Genomic DNA, 26167 nt, shown 5'->3' on the forward strand with positions numbered 1-26167 from the left:
TGATTAATACCTTTTGTGTGGTCAGAGCAGTGCTTAACACATAAGAAGCTTTACATAAACATTTGTTATTATTCATAAGCCCACTATCTTTCTTTTTTTTTTTTTTTTGCATTATGTGCTCTAGGCAGAAAAGCCATGTAGCCTTCACTGTCTCTAAAGAGAAACATAATAACTAAATCAATGACCCCCACAATTCTAGCCTTTGCTTATTGTTTAAAACCAGTGGTCTCCAACCATCCCATCAATAAACATTTTTTAAGCATGAACCCAATATATGTGTATTTATTTATCTATCTATGAAGTATTGGCAGGCACTACTATCATTAATATTTCAAAGCATAATGCACACATAGGAGGACAGTCATCATGAGTAATAATGGACGTAAATCGATATTTCAAGTAGTTGTGATCATTATGAACTTTTTGGCCAAATTTTAGTCAGATCTCATTAGCTTATCATTAAGCTAATGCAGCCAGTGAAGAGCCATATTAGTGCTCACATTTGTCTGTTCCTTTGCATCTGCAATAGTAGTATCGTCATTCTGCTGTTTCTTTGCGAGAAACTAGGAAACTTCTTAAACCATTTGTCCATTTTGTGAGATTTTGTTTATTTAAAACTAGATACTGTAATCCATAAATCCATTTAGTCAGGCATACAGAAGTTACAATATGTCACAGTACACTGAAAACAAACGATCAACTTTGGGTATCACTGGCCTCCGCTCCCCACTGAGGCCACGGTGCCTTGGGTACTGACTGACCGCTGATGGATGGACAGAAAGGACCACTGTCAATCCAGACATTAAACATTTGTAAAGCTTTTGTGCTGGTTGTTCTCTTCTTGTCCCCGAAGATCCATTCTCCGCTCCTCTGCCTAGCTCAGCACCCTAGAAGACTGACCACAAAGGGCTGCGTCCCCCAGACTCTTTTGCCAGTTGGCATCTGGTTGGGTTTGTCCAATGGGAGGTGCTGGCAGAGACCAGGGCAGAAAGAGAAAGAGTTCAGGGTCCTTCTTGCCTGCTCTCTCCTGACTGGCCCCTGGTCTCTGGCAGAAGCTGCAGCCCTCCTCCACATAAACCCTCCTTATGGCTCCAGCCATCACGAGGCCCCTCCTCAAACCTGGGAGAAGTAATTTTCCTTGTTGCTCATCTCTGGGGGCCTCAGCATCTTTTGTGTTCCCTTAACCCTGCCCACACCTGTCTGAGTAGTCCCTTCAATGGAATTACACGAGATTATTTCCTGCCAGAAGCCTCACAGATAATTTCTTTACTTCTTACTCTTTAACAGAGAAATCAATGGAAGTTTTCTTTTTTTTTTTCCTTCCAGCACCTCACTTTGGAGACCACTGGTTTAAAGAGCTATTCTGATGACTGAGCCAAATCACTTTTCCTGACCAGTGTGAATGGAAGCCTTAGATTCCCATCACTCTTTGCTCAAGCCAACAAACGCAGGCTGAAAAGAGGTGGGCTCACAAGATGAGCCCCGGACAGCCGGTCAGCAGACTCAGCTTCTACTCAGGGCTGTCACAGCAGGGCTGAACCTCAGGGAAGTCACTTCTGTTCTCTTAACTCAGTTTCCTCATCTTTAACAGGCAGGTGGGTTGGATTAGCTAGTCTCTAGGTCCCTTTTAGCTCATATAGCCTTCCGTGATTTTAGGAAATCATATAATAGTTCAGAGGAAACGATGTTATTTTGTCTTTTTATTTCTTGTTATTTTTCCTTCAACACTCTCTCCATCCCCTCCCAACTCCCACAACAGGCACATATACACTCTTTATCAGAATTTTTCTTGGGTGAAAGTCCTTTAAATTTTATAAACTCCAAGGTAATAAGAAATAAAGGAAGCCCAGCTGCAACATCAATAATAAATTGAATCCTACTCTTTCCCAAATGCTTTCAAATACATTTTTAACTGCCATAGCAACCCTGTAAGGTAGATACAAGTATCATCCTCACTTGACAAATGTGGAAACTGGGGATGCTCAGAGAAATTATATGATGTGTTCAATATCACACAGTGCGGCAGGCTGGAGCTGGCTCATGAGAGCTGAGCTGAATGGATTCATCTTTTTCCAACCTCACACTCAGTGGCATGTTGGTAAATTAAAATCAGCCATAGTGGGGATATTTATACCTCAGAAATCAGCAAGAGCTACAAATCAGAGCTTTTTTTTTTTTTTTTTTGAGAGAGAGCTGATTTTTAAACATTTACTATCACCCACTCTCGACACACAGTTACTAAACCACAGAGGTAGGTTTTAAGCTCAGATCTGATCCTAAACCTGGTGTCCTTTTATGACTCTACAGCTGTCCTTCCCACACAGCATCTAGTACGATATCTTGTGAAGAGTCTTTGTGAAATACATATTTCCTGCACCAGGTGCCCCGGGGTCTCCAGGCTAAACCCTCATTAGCCTTGCCATCCAAATGGTCTTTCTTTTAGAGGAAGACTTGCCAGCAAATAGCTGAAAGACTGCTTGGCTTGTGTTCATAACCCTGGCCCTAGTAGACGGGAAGAGATCACGTACAGAGCACAGCCCTGCATCCGTTTCCCTCCTATGTACGAACACAGCCCCCTCTTCCCCTCTCCCAGTTAGGATGCGCCCCTCTTTCTAGGTCGGGCATTTCACAACTCTGAAGTGCTTTGACATGAATGCAATTTTTTTTGAACTATAATTGATTTACAATATTGTGTTAGTTTCAGGTATACAGCAAAGTGATTCAGTTATGCATATAAATATATATATATATTCTTTTTCAGGTTCTTTTCTATTATAGGTTATGACAAGATATTGAATATATAGTTCCCTGTGCTGTGCAGTAAATCCTTGTGGTTTATCTATTTTATGTACAGTGGTGTGCATCTGTTAATCCCATACTCCTAATTCATCCTCCCCCATTGCTGCTTCTTTGGTAACCATAAGCTCATTTTCTATGTCTGTGAGTCTGTTTCTGTTTTGTAAATAAGTTCAGTTGTATTATCAAAAGTGATATTATATGATATTTGCCTTTCTCTTTCTGACTTACTTCACTTAGTGTGATAATCTCTAGGTCCATCCATGTTGCTGCAAATGGCAATATTTCATTATTTTTTGTGCCTAATTAATATAATTTTAACTTGAAAAAAACAGAGACGGGAGAAACCCTGAATTCAGGCAACCCTAAAAGCATGAACTTCATAGATTTAAGGACATTAAACCTAACAGAGATCTCAAGATGTGATCTGGTCCCGCTTCTACCACCTTCCTAAGGCTTTACAGATGAGACAACTAAGGGTTAGAAATGCTAATTATCTGCTGAAAACAGGACCCTACTCTGTAATTTGCTAATTATAGTAACAGGATGTTGAGTATCTCTTGTCCCAGAACTTTGTTGTGGGTTTTTTTTTTCCCATTATGTGTTAATTTTAACTAGTTTAACTATCACAGGTTACCTCACTTCCTAGTTCAGGGGACAATTGTTTTTTTCAAGTACTTCTCACAGGGGCCACATTCCTTAACTCAAAGAGCAGTTGCCTGGGCATATAATTGAGGAAGAAACTCTAGTCACTCTTTTTAAATTTCTGAACACAGTTCACAGAGTCATAGGTACAGGGGTGAAGGGACATACATTAAAGAAACACATTAGACTTTGTGGTCTATTTCACAGAATCACTTATGACATAAAGTGTTGTGTCTCCTATATTATCCCTGGAAGATTTTTTTTAAGTTGGAAATGTCCCTACTTTTGTTTTGGTTTTTTCCCAGCTTTTTTGAGATATAATTAACATATAACATCATGTAAGGTTAAGGTAAAACAACATGATGAATTGATACACACATATATTGCTAAATGATACCACAATTAAGTTGATCATCTCACTTAATTACCATTTTTTGGTGTCTGTGGTGAAAACATTTAAGATCTACTCTCTGAGCAACTTTCAAGTATATAATACATTGTTAACTAGAGTCACCAGGCTGTACATTAGAGCCCCAGAACTTATTCATCTTATAACTGAAAGTTTGTACCCTTTGACCAACAGCTCCCCATTTCCTCCACCTCCCAGCCCCTGTCTGTTTCTATGAGTTTGGCTTTTTTAGATTCCACATAAGTGAGATCATATAGCATTTGTCTTTCTCTGTCTACTTATTTTACTTAGCATAATGCCCTCAAGGTCCATCCATGTTGTCACCAATGGCAAGATTTCCTTCTTTTTCGTGGCTGAATAACATTCCATTACATATTTTTAAATATATTATATTAAAATATATATTTCATATGTAATATATATATTATATATGTATATATTTATATATCACATATTCTTTATCCATTCGTATGTTGATGGACACTTAGTCTGCTTCCGTGTCTTGGCTATTGTGAACAATCCTGCAATGAAGTCCCAGAACTTGGGATAAAACCCAGTGCAGAGGACAAATGGTGCCGAGTATCCTGACATCCTAAGTTCAAGAGCTGGAGCCAGCCACCAACCTGAAGGGCTTATGGAGAGGCCAAAATCAACTCGACTCCCTCCATCCTCTGAATCAGTGTAATAGGAGGAGTGAAGAGAAGGGAGGACAGTGCTCATGGAAAGAGCCTATCCCCTCGCCTACATCACAGCAGGGACTCCAGGAGAATCATTCATAAAGCCCAGGAGTTCCAGTGATCTGCAAGACTGGCATTTCATTCCCCTACAGATGGCTGCTTGGGCAACAGGCTTGTAACTGTTACCTGGACAGCGGAAGAGAGACTTGGAGAGGACACTGGCCTGGGAGATGAAAGGGCAGCGAGGCACCTTGCCATGTCCCCAGCAGCATACAAGGGTGTGCAAGTTTCCCCTGGGTGGAGTGGACACTAAGAAGGTAGCTGGGCTTGAGTCATCTCCTCTGCAACTCGTTAAGAGGGTGTCTCCCACGTCAGTGCCTGCAGCAGCCACTGAGGGGGCGGGGACTGAAGCGGGGTCAGGGGAAGAGGTTGCACAGGAGGCAGCTCTCCACGCCGGGAAGTGGGGGGCGACAGACTCCCAAATGGAATTCCAAAGGACTGGCTCTCACAAGCCACGGGAGCCCCAGCTTCGGGCACCTGCCCCAGAGAGGACCAGCTGCAAATCAGCTGGAGATACAGCAACAACCCGTGTAGAGAGGACGGAAACCTCGTCCTGGACTGCTAAGTAAGGCGAAATCTCTGCCTACTCCCCAATGCCACCCTCCTACCCCCCCCACCTAAGCTCCAGGAGGAGAAACAGCCACGGGGAAACAAGCAGCCGCTGTGCCCACAGCCTCCCCTGCACTGGCGGGGAGGGGAGGGGAGCTACGCAGGGAGTCTGAGAGAGACGTTATCAAATAAACCAGGCTGAGGCTCAGGACCGGACTGAAACTGCTAATAACCAGCAGGAACTGAAAAGCTGCAGAATTTGGCCTGAAGGTCATCAAGGAAGCTGTTCCCATGAAGCCTCAGAAAGAGCCATATAAAACAGTTGGGAGCCAATACTGAAAAAATATGTATTTTCATGTTGATGCCCCAAAGTGACACTTCTCATTAAGCTACTTCCAATGTATTCAATATCATCGCCTACTGTATGCCTGGTACTAGGTCTATTGAGGCAAAAAAGACAGCTAGAGTCATTGTATTTGAGGAGCCCACATACTTACAGGGGAGAGCCGGCATACAAACCAGTAATTTTAATATTATACAGCCAGGTATACATGAGGTTCAGCAAAGACACAAGAATATTTATATTGAATAGGCTTTTTCCGTGTTTCAATTTCCTCATCTATAAAACAGGAACAGTGACAGCGCCTACCTCATAGGATGGTTGGTTGGATTAAATGAGCTATTTTATGCAGAAAAGTGCCTGGCACAGAGTAAGTTGAACACTTGTTAGTAGTCAATATTGTAGTTATTATTGTTACTTTTATACTGAATAGCAAGGCACTGTTCTAAGCGTGCCAAATGGTTGCTTAATCTCAACAATTCTGTGAAACAGGTACTACTTATTATTCCCATTTTACAGAGAGAACTGAGGCAAAGGAGGATGAGCAGCTTGCCCAAGGACACACAGTGGAACTGCAATTCAAACTTAGGCTGTCTAAATCCAGAACCCGCACTCACTGTGTAACATAGGAGTTAAGACTGCCCGATTTTGCTGGGCACTTCCAAGAATGCAAAGGCGAAAGTACTTTTTCCAAAACAGCAACCGATAAAATGTAGTCCTAAAATAACTTGCAACGAAAAAAGTCTGGCTCTGGACTCTTTAAAAACATTCGCACAAATTTTTAATCCAATTTTAAATTTGAAAAGGCAAAAATTATCATGGGGTCCTGTGCATGCAGACATGAGTTCGCTGGTCGATATGGCTGGGGCCCCTCCTGGCATGCTGATCTGTCAACACTGCCTCTGGCTCTGCTGCAGAAAGCTGCATGCTGCCCCTCGGCCAGGTGCCTGTTGTGATTTGGATGCCAAGCCCTCCAAAGGGGAATTTCAGGTCCTCAAAATGCAGCCTGGACAAGCTAGGCTTGCTCTCCACGTTTATATAACCATCCCAGCTCCAAAACAAGAGATGCCGGTACTCTGCAATTACAGGCTTGCAGGCCTCTCACTGGGGAGAGACAACATGGGTTATAGCTCCATCTGCCTGTGGGATCCAAACTCTGTCTGGAAGCCTAAGAAAGCTCCATGAAAAGCTCCATGAAATAGCACCACCATTCAAAACATCCTTTTTTATTAAATAAACAGAATTTGGCTGTCCCAAAACTGAGCATGGCTGTAGCATTGTAAATGATATCATCTCATCTGGGTAGCATTTTGTTAAAATTGAGAGGCTCCGATAAAAGTTCCTAGCCACAAAACCCACCCTTCAAACATGTTCTTTAATCAAGAACAGCAAGAAAAGAGTTCAACTTGAGAAGTATTAAAAAAAAAAAAAGTTCATTAACCCACACTATGCATCAGGATTCCAGATATCGAAATCTTGTTTCTCTTTTACGCACTAAATTGTGAGCTCGTGTTCACTGTTCCCATGGGGGGTTGGCGATCCCAGCTTTCAATTAATTCTACTGCATTTCATCAATCCTAAGATTAACATTCTTTTCATTTTTCATATCTTTGAATTCAGGCTGCATCTTACAATCCACGGCATCTTAGATATAATGGAACACAGACTCATGATTGAAAAACATGTAGCCCATCAAGTCTACTTTTAAATCTCTCCCTGGTCAGCCCCTCCTCTCCTTCTCCACTGCCTTCCCCCCGACTAGGGCCCTCAGCATCGCTTGCCTGGAAATTTACAAGAGGTGCTTAACTTGTCTCCCCATCTCCAGCCTGAACCCCTCCAACATATCTACCTTGCTGCCCAAGAGATCTTTCTAGAACACATTATCTAATCATAGCACTTCCCTGTTTATAATCATTCAATAGATAATTGTCGAATCTGAATAATAGGTAAATGAAGATTCTTTTTGCCACTTCTTCTGATTTTAGGTAGGTGTCTTAGTCTCAGGCTGCCATAACAAAATAACACAGTCTGGGGCCTTTAACAACAAAAATTAATTTTTTCACATTTCCAGAGCCTGGAAGGTCCGAGATCAAGGTCTGGTAGGGTCCAGTTTCTGGTGAGTGCTCTCTTCCAGACTTGCAGACACCCATCTTCTCACTGTGGCCTCGGATGACAGACACTTGACCTCATTTAATCTTAATTTCCTCCTAAAGACCCTATCTCCGAATACAGTCATGTTGGGGGTTAGGGCTGCAACATGTGAATTTCAGGGGGGGGACACAATCCAGCCCATTGCAGTAGGTTTGAAAACATACATAATAAAATTTGTAATGCATCACCCAGACTATTAACAATGGCTACCTCCGGATGGGGGGAACGGGGGTGGGTGAGCGTGATTTCAATGGACCCAGAAGAGAGCAGTGAAAGGGGACTTTCACTCTTATTTTTTTTTAAAATAAATTTATTTATTTATTTATTATTCATTTATTTTTTTATTTTTGGCTACGTTGGGTCTTCGTTGCTGCACGCGGGCTTTCTCTAGTTGTGGCGAGCGGGGGCTACTCTTCCTTGCAGTGCGCATTGCGGTGGCTTCTCTTGTGGAGCACGGGCTCTAGGCGCGCAGGCTTCAGTAGTTGTGGCACGTGGACTCAGTAGTTGTGGCTCACGGTCTCTAGAGCACAGGCTCAGTAGTTGTGGCACACGGGCTTAGTTGCTCCGCAGCATGTGGGATCTTCCCGGACCAGGGCTCAAACCTGTGTCCCCTGCATTGGCAGGCGGATTCTTAACCACTGCGCCACCAGGGAAGCCCTGGACTAACTTTTAATTCACATCATTTGCTTTGGAAACTTGCTGCATCCCACTGAGGGGCAAATCAGATCTTAGAAACAGGTGCATTGACATCATTTATCTGCACTATAAAGATATGAGGCAAAACCAAAGAAGTTTTTGAAGGCTACGCCAGAGAGAACTCACAAAAGAGAGGGCTGAGATAAGCAAGGGCAGCATGCCAAACGTCCTACTTTATTATAAGCTCCAGATTAGGAGCAAACCACTCAGCTTGACAACCTGTAATGGGCTGGATATCTTCCATTTGCTGCTCCAGATCCACTCTCCACTCCTCTCCACCCTCTTTGTCACCTGAAAGGCTGACCCGTGCGAACGGCATCTGTGGATCTCTTGCCTGTGGCTTCTAGTTAGATCCGGCCAATGGAAGGAAGACAGAGATCTGGAGGCAGAGGCAGGGTGGAAGGCAGCTTATTTACTCCTGCCAACACCTCCCTGTGGTAATTAACTACCACAACCCTAGAGGCGTAGAGCAGCACACATTCATTATTTCACAGTGTTCTGCAGGCCACAAGTCTAGAATGGGTTGGCAGCGCTGGTTCCTCCTGGAGGCTCTAAGGGAGAATCCACTCCTTTGCCTTTTCCAGCTTCCAGAGGCTGCCTGCTTTCCTAGGCTCTTAGCCCCACATCTCTCTGACCTCTGCTTCCACCGTCGCACTTCCTTTTCTGCCTCTTGAGTGTCCATCCTCCACCCTAGAAAGGATGCTTGGTCCCAATGGCACTCTCATCCTGTCTAGCTCATTCTCCACGCAGCAGCAAATCAGATCATGTCACTTGTGTATTTAGGACCCTTTGGTGGGTTTCCGTTACACTTAGAATAAAACCTAATTTCTTACCAAGGGCTGGTAAGGCCCTCCATGATCTGTCCCGCCTATCTTTCTAGACTCATCTCACCCCACTCTCCTTGTTATACTCCAGCCACACTCACTGTCTATCAAGCCCTTGAACTTGTCAAGTTATTTCCCCACCTCAAAGCCTTTGTACTGTTTCTTCTTCCTAGGCTCTTTCTTATCATCAGGGCTTACATGTCACGTACTCAAGGAAGCCTTCCTTTAGTTCCCCATGCAAAGTAGGGTCTGACCTTCCTCCCCCATCCCAACTCCATTATTCTATATTTCAACCCTTCGATTATTTCCTTGGTGGTGCCTATTACAATTTGTAATGATTTCACTTGCTTGTCTTTTTTTAAATATTTATTTATTTATCTGGCTGGGTCGGGTCTTAGTTGCAGCATGCAGGATCTCCATTGCCACGTGTGGGATCTTCGTTCTGGCATGCAGGCTCTTTAGTTGCGGCATGCGGGATCTAGTTCCCTGACCAGAGATCGAACCCGGGCCCCCCTGCATTGGGAGTGCGGAGTCTTAACCACTGGACCACCGGGGAAGTCCCTGTTTGTCTTTTTAATGTATTCTCTACTAGATTGTAAATCCATGAGCACAAGGATTATGTCTTACCTAATATTGTATCCCTAACATCTTGAGTGTGACAAAGCAGACCCTTAATGTAATATTTGCTGCGTGTGGTATACGGCCATTTCTCAGACTCTAAGAAGCAATGGTTAATAAAGCCAAAATTGTAGACTTTATTGCTGTGTGAGCCAGTTTCCTTTACTTGTTTACGAACTCTCTAACCTGACCAGCTGATGCCATCTTGTATCCCCAGCCCCACTATAATGCTGCAGGTAATAAATACATTAAATAAAAATCCTTACCATCACTATTCAATTCACTCGATTCAACAGCTACTTAGAAGCACTACACACTGTGTATCTTACAAGGAGAAGGGTGAGGGTGAGTGTCATCATCTACTTGTTTTTTGTTGGGTTTTTCAAGTTTAAATAATTTTTATTTGAGCACTGATTTTACAAAATGTGATAGATAGTTCAAAAGGTGAACTAAATTTACAACTTAATTTGTTCATGTAAATTGCTTTCAAAATACATTGGAGCTAGATGTGTATATAAGATTTTACATGTGTTTTGGAAGAAATCACACAGAAGCAGCTGCCTTTTTCAATAAAAACTTGGCCAGTTTCACATCTCTTTTCATCAGTCCACCACAGTCATGTGATTTGAGAGTTATCTGGACCTTGTTGTACACATTGAACCACTCCAGGTGATGATTCATCTTCTCTGTTTGTAGGGCAACTCAGGACATAAAGCCAAACGCCTTGGATAGTTACTCCTCCTTCTCAGACTTGGCTTCCTCACATGGGAGGAAGGGGGTGGACCAGTGATGTGTGTGACCCACTGTGTGACTCGATGACCAGCATAAGGAGATAAGTGCTGTGTTCCCTGATTAAAATTTTTGAAAAAGAACTCTTTGTAGATGGCCTCTCTCTTAGTTCCGACCATCCTGCTGCTTTAAGGTCAAGTGTAACTCGGTGCCTCTCCTCTGCTATCAACCAGCGCGCATCTGTGGACTTCATGGCCGCAAAACAGAGCGTTCATCTTCTCCATCATCGAGTTATTTTACATTTCTTCTATTAAAGAATTCCGAACTGCCAAATGGGCTCATGGCCACGAGGCTCTGGCTCCTGCCTCTCAGTGCAGCGAACCCTGTTTGTTTTGCCGTTGTCGCTGCTGTTTGTTTATCTGGCCGCGCCACAGGGCATGCATGATCTTAGTTCCCAGACCAGGGATCGAACACGCGCCCCCTGCATTGGAAGCACAGAGTCTTAACCACTGGACCACCAGGGAAGTCCCCTGTCATCATCTACTTGTAATGAAGAATAGCATTACTTTACTTATACATGTAAATAATAGCAGGAATTAGTTACAATGCCTATTATGGGCCAGAAACCATGATAAATTTGTTATATACATCATCTCATTTAATCTTCTAAACAGCCCTACTACAGTATAGCATACCAACTAAGAACATAGGGTCTAGAATCATATTGATTTGGGTTCAAATGCCAGGTTTGCTACTCTTGCAAAGTTCCTTAACTTCTCTGTGCTTCCATTTCTTCATGGGTAAAATGGGGCTAATAGTAATAGCCACATCTTGTTAGGGTCGTTGAGAGGATTAAACGAGATCACGTATGTGAATGTGCTTAGTTCAGTGCCTGGCACATAGAAAGCATTCTACAGATGCCAGCTGCTTCTTCTTAACTTGCTCTTCTGGGGAACACTGTATGTCCTACAGCATCACACGATGCGACCAGCACACAGGGAGGGAGACTGGGTTAGCCAGGCTGAGTTCCTGCCCTTTAGAAGCACACCATCCGAGACAGCTGTGAGCACACACTCAGAATTCAGAAGACAGCAACATGTTCCTCCAAATGGCTGTTCATTTCATAGGCCAAGCCCAGTAAACCCATGTTCTCATTTCCTTTTCCACCAAAATAGCTATCTCTGGTCCCTGAAGAGGCCTTGGATTATTATAGTTCCCTAAATGCCCTGAAATTCTCAGGAGAGAAGGAATGTTCTTTTTTTTTTTTAAAGCAGGCACAGCTTGGAGCTAGAATACAAAAGGTTAAATTATCTTAAGCTACAACAATGTAACTCATTTCCTGTTTTTCTCAACTGTCTAGACGCAGATCTCATAAGCATTAGCCATGAATCCCACCATCAGGTTAAAAATAGAAGGTTTAAATATGAAATGCTCTTGAGGGGAAAGATTGTAGGTTTCTACCTTCATCCGCAAAATGACTACTTTGAAACAGGATATTTTGTCTTTGTTGTTAGTTTTTCCATAAGTTCTGTTGAGCTGTATTTCAACAAGCAGGAGTGGAGAACACCTTTTTTCTAAAGAATATATCTGCCCCTTGTTGAAGAAAATGTAATTTTCCCCATAGATTTTTAAAAGCCATCTGAAGACATACCTTATAGCAGCTTCTCTTAACAAGGAATGCGGTCACACTTACTTTAAAAATTTCATGTTATTGTGCAGACCAACATTTAGTCCCAAATAAATTTATACAATATTGCATATAAATTTGACGTTTTCTTCTTCTTTTATATCTTCTGCTTCTATAAAGTTTGTCTGATATTTTGTTTATAAAATATAATTTTTCTGGAAAACATATTTTTAAGAAAACTCCTTTAATAATCCCTGAGCAGTGCTACACAGGTGTGGGGGGATCTACCGTGACAAGTTTCCCAAATTCACTGGACCACAGAGCCCTTGCATCCTGATGAGCCTATTAACACCTCCCAAAACAGTATCCCATGGAACACCAGTTTAGGAAACACGAACTGGATACCTCTATGATTTTTTTTTCTGTTTTCAGAATTCTATGAGGTTAGGTCTCTTCTCTAATAACCTCAGCTATGTGAATCATAACATAAAACTGAAAGTAAACAAGTACTACTGACTTTATTTCAAGTAAACAAGCAATATTGTAATGTTCTCCTTATTTGGGGGAGATGAATAGAAGCGTAGCTTGCAGATACTCATGCATTTACTTTAGAATGAAAATATTCATTATGGCTTTTCATATTTATACAGATTCATACTGAAATAAACGTAGATGTGTGTGTGTTAGTATACATACACATATTTCCTAGCTCTGTCCACTGAGAGGACCTAGAAACAATGACACCCCAGTAGCAATGAGCACACCCACCACCAAGATCGTGGTTTCTAAATCCATTCTCCAACAGAAGGAACTAGTACTTTTCGGAAAAAAGGTTGATTCCAGGGTTGGGGCAAGGAAAATGCAAGATGAGCTTAGAAAAAGAAGGAAGTGCCATAACGTAAGATGGTACACACAAATGATAGAGTATGTTGAAAGGATACAGGAGCCAAGCTGATTATGCTCCTAGTGGCCAAAACTGGAACAATTTGAGCAACAAAATTAATAATGATAGTATTAGATTATAACCCATAAAATAAAATGTGTATAAGCTCATTCTAATATAAATAAGTGGGGGAGAAGGAACAACTCTTCCCTAGAGAGGAATTCCAATTAATAAATATAGTCATGAAGGAAACAGAAAATCTCCAGTAAGCAAATACCACGTTAGTAATTGTTGCTGGCAAGAATCCTCCACAGATGCTAAAACTAGTGTGCAAAAGTACGAGAAACAGAATATATTCATAGTCTCAAAGTATCTCCCCAAGATATTTGTTAGCTACAAAAGGTAAAACAGTAACTTAAAATGGAGAAACCTGACAAGTATCACTTTAACCAAGAGGTCAAGGTTAGCAACACCAGTTATAAAATATATTGGTGTCATGTACCTCCTGATATGGTACATGGTGGAAGATGTAACATTACTTCTGAGGTATCCTTGCCGAAACTGCATTACCTCAGTTTAATCAAAGAAAACACAGACAAACCCAAATTGAAGGACATTCCACAAAGTAACTGATGAGTTCTTTTCAAGTGTCGAGATCATGAAACACAATAAAAAACTACATTAGAGAAGACTAAGCTAGTCTCATCTCATAAATTCACTGGATTGCTATAGGAAATTGGAAAGTTAAACAGGAAAACAAGCAATTTCAAGTAAGATCTGTAATTTACTTAATAGTATTATATCAATCTTAATTTCCTGGTTTTGATCATCATACTGTGGTTAATTAAGATGTTAACATTAGGGAAAGCTAGTGAAGCATATACAGGAATTCTCTATACATATGATGAGATGTGCTCATCATAAACTATAAAAAAAAAATTTTAAAGAAAAAGATGAGGTCATACTGGAGTAGGGTGGCCCTTAACCCAATATGGCTAGTCTCCTTAGAAGAAGAGGAAGCAGAAACACACAGGGAGAGGACAACAATGTGACTTTGGAGACAGAGACTAGAATGATGCATCTACACGCCAAGGAATGTAACCACCAGAAGCTAGAAAAGCCAAGAAAGGATTTTCCCCTACCGGTTTCAGAGGGAGCATGGCCCTGATGACACCTTGATTTCAGACTTCGAGCTTCCAGAATTGTTAGAATTTGTGTCAGTTATTTTAAGCCACTGAGTTTGTGGTACTTTGTTATGCATGCAGCCCTAGGAAATGTATACAATTGCTTTAACAAGGCTAAGTTTACAAAAAGGTCATGTTTCTGCCCTCCGAAAGTTTGCATTACTAAATAAACAGATACAGTCAACATAGGTACACTTTTAAGTATCTGTGCTGGTTATTCACCATTTACACACACTCTCCTCCATTCCCTACCTTTCTGTGTGGCCTGGAGGGGCTGATTCTGAAGGACTGCAGTGTCCAGGCTCCTTTGCCCTTAGCTTCTGGTTGGGTTTGGCCAAAGGGTGACAACAACTGGGAACTGGAAGAAAGGATATGGAAGGTTGGATATTTCCTGCTCTCTCCCTGCCTCAGTGTTCTGGCAATGTCTTCATCTCTCTACTACTACAGCTCCTGCTGGGCCCCCTGCCCAACTCACAACTGCCACCTGCAGCTCTGAGATCCATGATACAACTTCCTCCCCTGCTCCTTCAGGCCTTGGCGCGGAACAGCTTCCCTCTGCTGCCAGCCCCTGAGAGCCTCAACACCCCTATTGGTTCCTTTTATCCCTGCCTATTACGGGCTGCTTCTTTCTGTCCCCGCCCCCCAATTTCATATGTTGAAGCTCTAACCCACAATGTGATGGTATTTGGAGGTGGGACATTTGGGAGGTACTTAGGTGTAGATTAGGTCATGAGGGTGGGGTCCGCATAGTGGGATAAGTGCCCTTTTAAGCAGAGCAAGAAAAACCAGAGGGACTTCCCTGGTGGTCCAGTGGGTAAGACTGCGCACTCCCAATGCAGGGGGTCCGGGTTTGATCCCTGGTCAGGGAATTAGATCCCACATGCATGCTGCAACTAAGAGTCTGCATGCCACAACTAAGAAGTCTGCATGCTGCAACTAAAAGATACCGCATGCCGCAACGAAGATCCCATGTGCCACAACTAAGACCCGGAACGACCAAAATAAATAAATAAGTATTTTTTAAAAAAAGAGAGAGACCAGAGCTTTCCTCTGCCTCCATGCAAGGAGAAAGAGGGCAGTCATCTGCAAGCCAGGAAAAGAGCCCTCACCAAGGCTCTGGTCTTAGACTTCCCAGCCTCCAGAACTGTGAGAAATAAACATCTGTACTTTCAGCCACTTAATCTATGATACTTTTATAGAAGCTCAAGCTAAGACACTGACTCACCTGGGTTAACAGTCCCTTCATTAAATTGTCTTCAAAATCCTGGCTGAGTGTACCTTAGATTTTCCTTCCAAGACCCTGACTAACAGATCGGCCATAATGTAAAACCAAACAGATATAAACCCGGCCAATGCTGGACTCTGTCAGGGTGACTCATACCTGCAGTTTTCCCTTCTGGGCAATGGATTTTTTAAATTATTGTATGAGTTACAAGGGTCCACTCAGGTCCATCCAACCTAGAAAACTACCTTTATGAATAACTCAAGAAGTGCTTTAACTCTGGGCTCTAGGAAGACCACAAAATAATGCATTAAAAATGATTATAACATTGTAAATCAACTATATGCCAACAAAAATTTTTTTAAAAAGTGACTGGGCCCAACACTCTACAAAATACATGCCCAATTCTCCTCAAAACTGTCAAGGTCATGAAAAACAAACAAAGATTGAGAAACTGTCACAGACTAGAGGAGACTAAAGAGACACAACAACTAATTCAATGTGGTGGTATCCTAAACTGAACTGTAGAACAGAAAAGGGACATTACTCTATTTTCTGTGTTTCTTGAATGGAGCACTTAGGTTATTGAAATGAACCTTTGGTTTCAACCAGAGTGGGATATGTCTGGGGAGACCCTGAGAAATAGCCCTACGGAGAGCAGCTTCAGATGGAACACAGACTCCTTCAGACATCTGGACGTAAGCCCCAGCCTTAAGCCCTCATCCCTTTCATTCTCCAAGCTACAAAATGGGTCCATCTCATCAGGTATTAACCCTTAGCAAAGAGCAGTGGGCATGAAGGGTATCTGGGGCCACGGTAAGAATAAGCTCACACGGGCCCTTCAGAGCATGGACAGCATCTCACAGTCTCTTTTTCCTCTCCAAATTCCTAGCAGAGGTAGGGCCAGCACACACATTTTTGTTGATGCTGCTAACAGAAAATGAGATTCTACACAGAAACACACATAGCAGGCTATACAACATGGATGAACCTCAAGGGCACTATGCTAAGTGAAATAAGCTAGTCACAAAAGAAGACAAATACAGCATGATTCCACTTATATCAGGTATCTAAAGTAGTCAAACTCACAGAAACAATAAATAAATGGTGGCTACCAGGGGCTGGGGAGAGAAAGGAAAAGGGTGTTGTTCTTCAATGGGTAAAAATGTCCATTTTGCAAGATGAAAAGGCTCTACAAATCTATTTCACATCAGTGTGAATATACTTAACACTATTGAACTGTATACTTAAAATGGTTAAGATAGTAAATGTTATGGTTTTTTAAAAAAATAAATTTTGAATTCATTGATATTTGGGGGTTGGGGAGAAGGCATATTTCCTTGTTTGGGGCCTGTGCTAGAATCTTTGTCTCCCAAGGTCCATTTCCACATCATCTCTTGACCTCATGGCCATCTCCTTGCTCCTGGTCCCTTGCTTCATTTGTTTACCTCTCACTCATAGCCCTTGAACCTGTCTCTTGTATTCACTGATCATCTGGACTTCACCTCTCCCTTTCTTTCTTGTCCACAAATCCTACAGGTTTTGGTCTTCTTCTAAGTACGCCCGGGAACCCCCTGGAAGCTGAATGTGAATAGCCAGTAATCAACTTATTAAATCAGACCCTTAACAATATTCTGTATTCAAGATATTAATGTCAAGTTTAAAGAGATTGATAAAACACCTAATGCAAAAAGTGCCATATTACGAAAGCACTTTAAAAATTATTCCAAACATGAAATAGCATTTAAACTCCATTATACTAACAATCTTATGATATTAACTTCCACGCATTATCTGGTGGGAATGTAAATTGGTACAAACCTTTAGAAAAGTAACTTGGCAATATGTTTTGAGAATCATAAAAATATCCATGCCCTTTAACCTATTAACCCCATTTCCAGGAATTTGCTCGAAGGAAAGTATACTATAAAAGAAAAAAAAGGCTTATGTATAAAAGATGTTTATTTCCAAGTTATTTATGTAACTGCTGGTGGACATAATCAAAACATACTTTGTTTTTCTCCCACCATCCCTCCAAAAATTTATTCGAGGGGGAGTGCCAGTAGGAGGAAAAAAGGAGCTTGTCCTTGACTCCATATGACAACTATTGCAGGACCCTGCCTGCTCTGGTCGCTTCCAAGTAATGACAGTCTGATGTCACATCAAGTCACAAACATGGTCTTAAGAGAGTAATTCAATGTGTCAGGTCATTATATTAATCAACAATTCAGTGTCATCCCAACGCTTTCCTCCCCCTTCCCAGCTAGAGCCAGCAGTTCAGTGACAGGTGTCGGGGGGAAGGGGGTCTCATATGCAATTTCTTCTCTCTTCCACTACTCTTTCACATTCCCTCCCCCACTCACTAGCTGCTGTTTTGGATCCCATGTCAAAGTACCAATGGTGTAGAGGTAAATGGTTACGTCTGGAAATACTTTAATTGGCTTGTGACTGGCACCGTCGTTAAGCCGACTTCGTGCTCTCTGGGCTTCGAAGCTATAAAAAACTGCCTCTTGCTTGTGCACTTTCCATGGGATCTTTGGAGATCCCCATCTCTGGGGACCTCTCCAGTTTTAATTCTCAGGACAAAGGAGAAGCATTCCCTCCCAGCTGCCACTACCCCCTCTGCCCCGGGCTCCCTGGCAATCCTCTCCATTCAGACTTCACCATTTGATTTCCTCTCACCCTCCCAGAAAGTCTGCTGGGCAGGACTTAAAATGACTCCCACTGGGACTGGATAAACTATATATAGGTATACGATTAAATACTACTAAGCTATAAAAAAGAATGAACTATTGATATGCGCAACAACATGGCTGGAACTCAAGGCTGTTATTTCTGCTGAGTGAAAAAAGCCAATCTCAAAAGGTTACACACTGCATAATTCTGCTATGTAACACTCTTGAAATGATAAAATTATAGTGATAGAGAAGAGATTAGTCATTGCCAGGGAATAGGGTCCACTGGAGGGTCTGACTGCAAAGATGGAGTGTGAGGGAGTTTCTTCCTAGTTATGGGGCAACTATGTATCCTGACTGTGGTGGTAGTTACATAAATCTACAAATCTATACACGTGATAAAATTTCATAGTAACACATACACACGTGCATGTAAAAAATGATTAAAACCAAGACACTGTACCGATGTCAATGTCAATTCCCTAGTTTTGAAAATGCACTATGGTTATATAAGATGTTATCATTGGGGAAAGCTGGGTGAAGGGCACACGGGAACTGTTTTATTTTTGCAACTTCTTGTGAGTCTTAGAGGATTTTTTTTTAATATATTTTTTAAAATAGCTCTAGCCTAGTACTGTCTCTCCCAAGTGACTCACATTTGAGTCCTAGGAAACACTCTCTCATCCTTTGCCCCAACAAACCCTGGGAGGGCAGAACCAAACACCACCCTCTGTGTCCTGCTGCCACAGGCCAGTTCAGCCACTTCTCTTTGCCCCCAACAGTAGAAAAAAATATCTCAAGCTCAATATGTGGTCCTGAGGAAGCCCCCATCATACACCTTCAGATAAGGAGGTAGCACCCTGGCCTTTCTCCTGGGGAGGGAGGGAGGAGTCCCAACATGCAATGCTCTCTCCAACAGCATCTCTCCACCCTCCGCCCGTTTCCACACGCCCACTTGTGTATTCAGTCTGGCTGCAGGGATCCAGGACTTAGACGACAGGTCCATGAGAATTCCCCTGGTGCAGTGGATGCTGTGTTCTCTGCCCAGATCTCCCCCCAGGACTGAGGCCCTCACTGCCACCCTGAGTCTCTTTGAAAACTGGTCTAAGCTAGCTATCTCACCCAAGGTCATGGCCACTTCCCAGGGGCAATCTGCATCCAATGACTGGTCTGTGTAGAGGTAAAAAGACCCAATCTCCTTGCCCCAATAGGGAACAATTCTGCAAGACCATCTCAGCTCCAGAGCTAACAGAGGGCCAGCTGAAGCCTTTGTAGTGACTGCATCAAAGTTCAACTATTCCTTCTTCCAGCGCTACTTCCTTTATTCCTCCATAGGTGTTGATCCCCAAACACTCTTCAATTAACCTCCTGTACAAAAATCTCCATCAGGAGGCTTTTCCGGGGAACCTGACCTGGGACACGTGGTGAATGCCATATCTGATTATCAGTCTCACTCTCACTTTGCAATCTGATATCTATTGAATTGGTGCCTGAGTCAAAATTGAGAAAGGAAAAGCCCCGCTTAACACCATGTTATGCTTATAACAGGAATAACCAAAGAGAAATTTATTAATAAATCATGACAAATCAGCTTCATGGGATAGTAAATAGCCAGTAAAAATTATGAACATTTTGTACCAAAATATTTCAGAAAAATGACCATGATCTAATATTAAGAGAATACAAAATTGATTCTGGATCAAAAGAAAAGAAAAAGAAAAAGCAATAAAGGACATCTTGGCGATATTCGGGGAAATCTGAATATAGACAATGTATTAGATAATACGGTTTCATCAATATTAACTTCTTGGACATGATAATAATAGTATTGTGATTAGGCAGAAAACTGGTTTTGTTCTTAGGAAATCCTATTGAGAAAGAGAAAGAGAGAGAAGCTCTTTCCGGTGAAGAGCAAGAACTCACTCCCTGTAGCAGTGTTATTCCCATTCCTGTGCTCAACGCTCCCCCTTGTGTACCAAGAGAGCAGAATGCATTCATCAAAATGCATTTTAAAACTCCCCTGCACAGCGGGAAGGCAAAACTCCAAGACTTCTAGAGAAGGCAATCAAAGTGGGGCACATTTTAATGCACTCTCTCCAAACCCCTAACCAACAGTGTAGTTCCCATTCCCCAGTTTGCTGTCCACGTGTCAAAATCTGAGCTTCAGTTCTGGTGGAGGGAGAGTGTGGTTGGCCAAGGGGTGGGGAGGAGGGTACCTGCAGCCTTGCCTGTGAAGGTCATGGGCTCCAGAGTCAAATAACCCGGGGGCTAAATCCCACTTGGTTCACTTCCTAGCTGGGTGACCGCTTTGAGCATCAGCTTCCTCATCTGTGAGGCAGGGATGACAGCAGTACCTACCAAAGGGTAACTGGGAGGATTAAATGCCATAATGCAGCCCAAGACATAGCCTAGGGCTTGGCCCATGGTCTAATTAAAGTTCAGTAAGTATTAATCAATTTTTATGATCTACTAACCTCTTCTTGAGAGATCCTTAGAAGTCCTACTGCCTTGTAAAGCACAGTTTGAAAAATACTGCACTGGAGTATCTTATTTGTAGAATTTACTCTTGGGTGAGAACCCATCTTATGATTTTCCTACAAAGCTAAGATTACTCATCTCATATTAAAAACAGAAAATAAATTAAAAAAAAGAAACTCCCCTTACATGCACTGAAAAGGACTATTTCGTTAGGTTTATCTTTCCTCGTAAGTGATTTCCAGAAAAAGTATTTTTTTAGTTCTCCACCAATTTTTCTGCTCACCGCTGTGCCTCCTCTGGGTCTTCTGCTTTTGACCCTCTCACCATGGTCTCCTTCGAGGCAAGTCACCCTCAGGCCCCAGACCAAGACGCCTGGAGACTCTCATCCTCGCTTCAGTGTCATGCACCCAACTGCCTTTGCCTCCTCCTTCCTCTTGCTCCATCTCTTCCTTTCAACAAATCCTCACTGGGCATCTATCTGTGAAAGACACTGTTCTTGTTGATCTTGGTTACAAAATGATCGGGATCATAGTTTCTGCCTTTTATTAGTTTATACTGGAGTCTAACTGGCCAGACTCTAGTAGGAAAGCCAGACATGTAAAAAGACTCAGGGAGTTGTTACAGCAGATACAAAACATGGTTAGCAGAAAATAACATCAGGAGCCCACCGGGTTTAGGAGAGCTGAATTAAAATCCTAGATTTCCTACAGACTGGATTTGTAAGCTTGAAGAAGTGAAATAACCTCTCTGGGCGTAGCTAGTATCATCTGTCAACTGCCTTAGGCTGGGTTCCCCCAAAGCAGACCTTGAGACGGGGGATCCCAGGAAGCACCAGCAAGGAGTGGGGAAGTGAGTCAGGAGAGGCAAGGAAGCAGGTTGCTGAGCAGGTGTTGAGTGGGTAGCGGGGGCTCGACCCTGCTGGGGACCCCTGGGAGAGGGTGCAGCACCACACTCAGAGCTCTACCCTTTGAGGAGAAAAAAAGCAGAAGCATTTATCCACCAGCTCCAGCACATCAGCAGTTGAAGGCTGCTCCGGGCGTGTTAAGTCCTGCCTGCTTCCAGCCTGCCTGAGCCAGGGCCAAGTGCATTAGGACCAGGGAAAGCCCTTCACGGACGCACAAGGGCTTCACTCGGGTGAGGAAGAGTAAGGGGAGATGGGCACTATAGGGGAGGGAGGGATTGACAGCATCTGCTACACCTTACAGAAGAACTGTTTTGGCGGACAAATGTGAGACTCGGGAAGCCCTGAGCAGAGTATGTGGCGGATGCATTAAACGCACCCGAATGTAAAAGTACGATGAAGCATCTCCTCTACGCACCCCTGCATGATAGGGCATCTTAAGCATGCACTTATCTCCTTGCTTCCTCATCAACCTTCAACTGCTGTGAGCCCGACCAAATCCTCAAAACAAAATCTCCCAGACCCATCCTTCCTCCCATTTCCATGATGGTCTCCATAGTCCTGACCCCCATCTGTTTGCATGCGGAGGCCTCTTCCCTCTGGTCTCCCCTCTGCCAGCCCCCACCTGACAATCACAGCTCAAGGACACCCTACAAAATGCTAGTTTCCCCACATCTCTCCCCTGTTTAAGAGCTTGTCCCCGTGGCCCCTTTTTTTCCTACAAGATTAAGCCCTGAATCTCATCTTGAGGTTCGAGGCTCTCATGCAGTAAAGACACCCCACATTCCAAAGACAGGCCACCCCATCACTTCCCTAGGCTCTCACTTCTATAATCCACCCAGCATCTCAGTCCAGAGACCAGCTTGAGAAGCAATGCCCTAATTTCGTCTTTGGATTTATTCCAATGTGACTGGACTGTCATCTTAGGGGGTAGTAATTCTGGAGTCAGACCCAGGTTCAGATCACGTTCATCTGAGTAGTAACTGTGCTCCTTTGGAAACATTGTCCACGCCTGTTTCCTCATCTGAGAAACAGAGATAATAATAATCCCTACTTCATAAGGCTGTTGTAAGGATTAATCTTTTTTTTTTAACATAAATTTCTTTATTTATTTAATTTTGGCTATGTTGGGTCTTCATTGCTGCACGCGGGCTTTCTCTAGTTGTGGTGAGCGGGGGCTACTGTTGTGGTGCGTGGGCTTCTCATTGCAGTGGCTTCTCTTGTTGCGGAGCACGGGCTCTAGGCACGTGGGCTTCAGTAGTTGTGGCACGTGGGCTCAGTAGTTGTGGCTCGCGGGCTCTAGGCACGCAGGCTCAGTAGTTGTGGCGCACGGGCTTAGTTGCTCCGCGGCATGTGGGATCTTCCCCGACCAGGGCTCAAACCCGTGTCCCCTGCATTGGCAGGCAGATTCTTAACCACTGCGCCACCAGAGAAGTCCAAGGATTAATCATTTTATACACAATCAGTAACTTTGACCAGTGCCTGCTACAAAATGAGTGCCCAATAAATGTTGGCTATCATTATGGGTTCCCGCAAGGGGTAATTTTAAGATTCTTAAGAGAAATCAAGAGACATCTACTAAGAAGGTTTTCTCTCTGCATGAGTTCACGCTTCCTGAGCCTTCCTGCACCCAAACTGCAGCTCAAAGCCATATAAGGCACCGAAACACCCCTCACCAGTGCACAAACAGCTTGTCAGCCAGTCACTTAAAGGTCTCACCTTTACTCACAGCAGTCAAATCAAAGGTTAGAACCGCTGGACAAAAGGCTAAGAGCAGTATAATAGAAAAACAATTTGGGGAATTCTTCCTCGTTCCTCAGTCTCTCGTCATGTGAATACTGCCGGCAATTTCTGTAAGTGTGTGTCACACATCCCGGCTTTTTGTGCTGCTGGTCAATGCAGCTTTCACTACAGAGAGCATCTGAGGCTTTATCTGTTAAAAGCTGTGTTTGTTTATTAAAAAACTAGTCATGTGGGTAAATGTGTGAGTGAGGGAAGGTGTGGTTTATATATTTTTTATTTTTAATGAGTAATATATTCACGGGGCTCACAACTCTTAAAAACACAAAGGGATATACGATGAAGTTTCCCTCCCTCCTCTGACACCAGCCACCCAGTTCTCCTGTCCAGAGGCCACTAACATTACCAGTTTGTTTTGGATGTTGGATATTCTTTCAGATATTCTGCACAAATACATATTTTTTCTCTTTTAGTACATACTTTTTCACTTGCTTTTTAAATTTAATTTTACTAAATATCTAATACAGGCAAAAGAATATAACATAAGCTTAAGATAAAGAGTAAAAACACCACTACTCAGCTTAAGAAACATAACCTTCCTCATTTGTTTTCATAGCTTCATAATGTTTTCTTCCATAGCTATATTATAATTCATTTCATCAGTCCCCAGTGGGTGAGCTGGTAGGTGGTTTCCAATGTTTTGTTGTTACACTGAGTAACCTTGTTTATCCATCATCTTACATATGTACAGTATATCTGTAAGATAAATTCCTAGAAGGGGAATTACTAAGCCAAAGGTATGCGCATAGGTCATTTTTACAAATAAATTATCTGGATTGCCTTCCACAGAGTTTGAAACAAATTGATTTTTTTATTTTTGAAAATTTCCAAGATGCCTAGAAGTTTAATAAGTGCCAACATCATTTAAGTGACAGAGCTAAGAGGATGGGAAAGCGAAAGGGTCACTTTAAAGTGACATTTTTTTTTTTAAAGGATGCACTAAATATCTTTTTTGTTTCACCCTGAGGTAATCATATAAAACAAGTCCTGGCTTCTCCTTCAATACTCAGTAAAGAGTCCAAGTATATACTTTATTCTGGTTTAATTCCTGTAAGGATTAATATTGTTCAGAACTGACCAAAATAATTATTTCCCGTAATGAGGTAATTATGTAATCAAGTTCAGCAACACTTCTTTGTAATTTTGTTTACTTAAAAATGCCTAATGCAGGGCTTCCCTGGTGGCGCAGTAGTTAAGAATCCGCGTGCCAATGCAGGGGACATGGGTTCGAGCCCTGGTCTGGGAAGATCCCACATGCCGCAGAGCAACTCAGCCCGGGCGCCAGAACTACTGAGCCTGCACTCTAGAGCCCGCGAGCCACAACTACTGAAGCCCTCACACCTGGAGCCTGTGCTCCACAAGAGAAGCCATCGCAATGAGAAGCCTGCGCACCTCAATGAAGAGTAGCCCCCACTCGCTGCAACTAGAGAAAGCCCGCGGGCAGCAACGAAGACCCAACACAGCCAAAAATTTAAAAAAATTTTTTTAATTAAAAAAAAAATGCTTAATGCCTTAGATATTTAAGAAGTATATCTTGGGTTCCAAATTTTGAAATAAAAATCCCTGTGATATATAAGTTCTCTTGACATTCAATAGCATCAGGAACAAGCAGGATGACTATTAACTAAAGTATTTATCTGGAAATACAACCACTGTCAGATTATAGGAAACTATGAAATGGAATGTCACAGCCTCTGGAATGTGGCATTGGAGATTCATGTAAATAAGTACAGTGAGTTAGTGACTTACTCAAAGCCAACATTACTTCTAATCACGAATCCATTTACAGCAAAAGAAGTAAGTCAATGAAGTGGTGCCTCCAGGATTCTCTGGTTTTACAACGCTCCCCATAACCCAGAAGTAGGTGATCTTCTGGATGGTAGAATAAATGACCTATTGAAGGCTGAGGCACAGTACCAGCTGGGAGACACCACCTGGTGATAGTGAGGTCCTGTCCTCAAGAATGCAGTAAGCCATGACGGTGCTGCCAGAATTCATGGGTCCAGGCACCAAGGGAGAGTAGTGAAGCATCTCTGGCTGCTACACCCAATGACCCTGCTCTCCAAATGTTTGTTTCCCTTCTCTGTGACTCTGAATCAAATCCTTTTTGGCTTCAAGCAGCAAGAGTGACTTCTGTTACCTGCAACTGAAGCCTGACTGGTATGCTTACTGAATCAGCATCCCTCAGGGAGGGTTCTGAGCATCTGCCTTTTTTTTTTTAACAAACTCGCCAACAAATCTTAAGCTCAAAAAGTTTGAAATTAATTGATAAACATTGTTTGCAGTAACTACAAAGTTGGTTAATTCAGGTAGATAGCTTTGAAAGACACTTTGCCCAGGCCACGGGGAAACTGGATGCCCCATTCCTGCCCCACGATAGAGAACACCTCTCTAGCGACTGGAATTTGCTTACAGAATGTGGAGGTGAACTGGGAACTGGGTAAAGATGATGGCAGCCTGGTCCTAACGTGGGATTATCTGGATTCAAATCTTGCCTCTGCCACTCACTAGCTATGTGGCTTTGGGTAAGTTACTTTAACTCACTGTGCCTTGGTTTCCCCATCTGCAACATGGGGAGAGTAACAGTTATCTACCTTACATTGTTGTTTTAAGGATTAAATGGGTTAATACACATACAGGACTTAGAAGGCCTATCTAGCACCTACTAGGCACACAGTAAGTGTTAGCTATTCAAAACATGTTACCTTCAGAGTTATGAAAAATTCCCTCTCCCTCTCTCAGACACACACACACAATCTCATCTGAGCCTCAAAATAACTCTTTCTTAAGTGAAGCAATGAAGGCCCAGAGAGGTTAAGTGACTTCCTCAAGGTCACACAGCAAGTGACTAACAAAAGCACAGCTACAGGGCTTCCCTGGTGGCGCAGTGGTTGAGAATCTGC

General features: G+C 42.7%; 1 protein-coding gene and 1 long non-coding RNA gene across 2 annotated transcripts in view; both read right to left on the reverse strand.

Annotated features, from left to right (window-relative positions):
- NTAQ1 (N-terminal glutamine amidase 1) overlaps positions 1 to 26167 on the reverse strand; it is a 76819-nt gene that overhangs the window by 21211 nt on the left and 29441 nt on the right. The window lies entirely within an intron of this gene.
- The window catches only part of LOC309614584, a 35336-nt gene continuing 9257 nt past the window's right edge, over positions 89 to 26167 (reverse strand). The window contains exon 2 of the long non-coding RNA XR_014236300.1: positions 89 to 26140. This is a non-coding gene — a long non-coding RNA (uncharacterized lncRNA). The remainder of the gene's footprint in view (positions 26141 to 26167) is intronic.

This window comes from Balaenoptera borealis (genome assembly GCF_965194805.1).
Source record: "Balaenoptera borealis genome assembly, chromosome: 17".
NCBI lineage: Eukaryota > Metazoa > Chordata > Mammalia > Artiodactyla > Balaenopteridae > Balaenoptera > Balaenoptera borealis.